This window comes from Gambusia affinis, linkage group LG03, assembly GCF_019740435.1.
Source record: "Gambusia affinis linkage group LG03, SWU_Gaff_1.0, whole genome shotgun sequence".
NCBI lineage: Eukaryota > Metazoa > Chordata > Actinopteri > Cyprinodontiformes > Poeciliidae > Gambusia > Gambusia affinis.
Window position 1 is genome coordinate 123,491 of NC_057870.1, and position 2,687 is coordinate 126,177.

Below are 2,687 nucleotides of genomic sequence, written 5' to 3' on the forward strand. Positions count from 1 at the left end.
AAGGCTTGAGAGTCCCATTTGACCCCTGCAGACCTCCAGGAATGCTTATTCTGTCAAATCACACACAACCAGGCCAGGTCAGAGGCAGAGTTAATTAATACCTGACAACAGTGCATGCAAAGGGGCTTGGAGTCCCATTTGACCCTGCAGACCTCCAGGAATCCTTATTCTGTCAAAAATCACACTGACAACCAGGCCTGGAGGTCAGAGACCAGTTAATTAATACCCTGACAACAGTGCATGCAAAGCAGTCCCATTTGACCCCTGCAGACCTCCAGGAATCCTTATTCTGTCAAAATCACCCAGACAACCAGGCCTGGAGGTCACCAGTTAAAATACCCTGAAAATAGTGCCTGGAAAGAGGCTGGAATATTCAAACCTGACCCCTGCAGACATCCAGGAATCCTTATTCTGTCAAAAATCACACTGACAACCAGGCCTGGAGGTCAGAGGCAGACCCAGTTAATTAATACCCTGAAAATAGTGCCTGGAAAGAGGCTGCAAAAGTCAAACCTGACCCTGCAGACCTCCAGGAATCCTATTCTGTCAAAATCACACTGACAACCAGCTGGGGAGATTTCTTTATTGCATGCCCACTCAAGGAAGCCACAGGCAGGCCTCATTCGCCACAAACACTCACCCACCACACCTCCAGGAATCCTTATTCTGTCAAAATCCGCCCGGAGCTCCAGGGGACAAAATTACATCAATACGCCCAAAAACTGAAACCAGGCGCACTTTTTTTCGGCCACAAGATGAATACAGGACAGATGAAACCTCCGTGGGACTCTCACCAGCCAACGCCCGGAATGCAGCTTCAAAACGGAAAAAAGTCATGGAAACGTGCCCTGCAAACCTCCGGAGGTCTTTGTGCAATTTCAGAGCCCCACAAACAAACTCATCTCAAGCCCACACAGAGCCAAGCTGCCCGGACATTTCAACGAGCTCCACAACGCGAGACCCACAACCACGCACCTCTCGGTCCCTTGTACCCACACTTGCACCCCCTCGGACTACACCAACCAATGCGCTGGGCTCGTGCCCCTGGTAGGCAATCTTTAAAGTTTTTTTCATCCCTGGGAGGGCAAGCAATATGCTTTTTTCCCACCTCCCTTTTGCTCTAAGTGCCTGGGATCTTTAAAGTTTTTTTTTGTGGCCCTGGGAGGCAAGCAATATTGCTTTTTTTTCCCACCTCCCTTTTGCTCTAAGTGTCAGAGCTGCTGTTGAGGTTCAAGTGTGTTTTTTTCGTGCCCCTGGTAGTGATCCAGAAAAGCAGTGGGATCAGAAGGCCAGCGGACCGGGGTCCCTGGAGACCCGTCCCACCCGTCACCGGACCATCACCCCTCCACAGGGAAGCGCTGACCATGTCGGATACTCACCTCGGATCCACTCCTGCTCACCGGGCTCCAGCCAGCCAGCCAGCCAGCCAGCCAGCCAGAGACTCACGCCACCTGCATAAATGCATCCACGCATCCACGCATCCATGCATCCATCCATCCATCCGCTTTCTGACAAGGAACCAAAGACACGATGCCGTTTCCGCCCCGGCGGCGGACGGACCTGTAACATTCTTCCGTCCTGACTAGAACCCCCACGGCAAGCAACGAGGCCCTAACCCATCTTGGGCAAGAAGAAACTTTGGTGCAGACTCACTGAGAGACACTGGAACCAAGCAGTGATTGTTTATAAGATGGCGGACTTGAGATCAACAGATGAGGCACCGCAACAACCTGCTCTGAGGACCAGGCGAGCAGAGACAAATCACAGGTGAATCTTCCACATTATTAAGCAGGAGAACATCCACCTCAGAGCCAACCAGAGAACCACAAGGAGCAGAGGTTCAACCAGAGGAGGGTCTGACACCAGAGGACTGACTGAAAGGAATCTTTCTGACCAACGGAGGACGATGACTACATCCCCTGGAAGGACCATCGAGAGCACGCATTCCCATCGCAAATCAGAGGTCAGTCACAGCTGAAGTTCATGCTCCACCTCCTCCTCAACGCACACCTCTCAAAACGGTTGCCACGATGACTGAACCACAACTGAATAAAGAGTGGTCGGCCATCTTTAATGAAGACGACGGTGGGGACAGCTTCTGTTCAGAGTCAGAACTTGAGTATCCTCAGGAGACCCAACAGGAACCTTTGGAACAGAGAGAGGTGAGAAGTTCACGACCGACCGGACAGCAACAAGGAAATGCAGGCGGAGAGCCAGAAGCTCCTTCAAGGAATCTTCAACCTCCGTCGGCTCCCTCTCCCTCTCTTCGATCTCCACCTTCTGCCCTTTTACGAACAGCCCAATCTGATCCATCTCTGGATAGAAAGAACCAGATAATTAGAGATGAACCAGGGGAATTTAGCTTGAGACCACTACAAGGTGAGAGTGAGAGATCCCTGGATCCAGCGGCCACTCACCGTGTTAGCTTGACCCCCATTGACATTTCTAGGTTGAGATCTAGCGTCCAAACACATCTGCAGGTGGAGGCGACGGAGGAAGAACCTTCTACATCACCTTCCTCGCCAGAGGTCCAAATCTGCACACCGACGAAACATCCAAATACACCTAGAAAACATCAGGGCTGGAATCTCCACATTAAACAGAAATCTGTGATAGTGGGAGATTCTAATGTAGCCAGAATGCCACCGTTTGCAGCTAAAAGTGTCCAGATTGACAGCCTTCCCGGA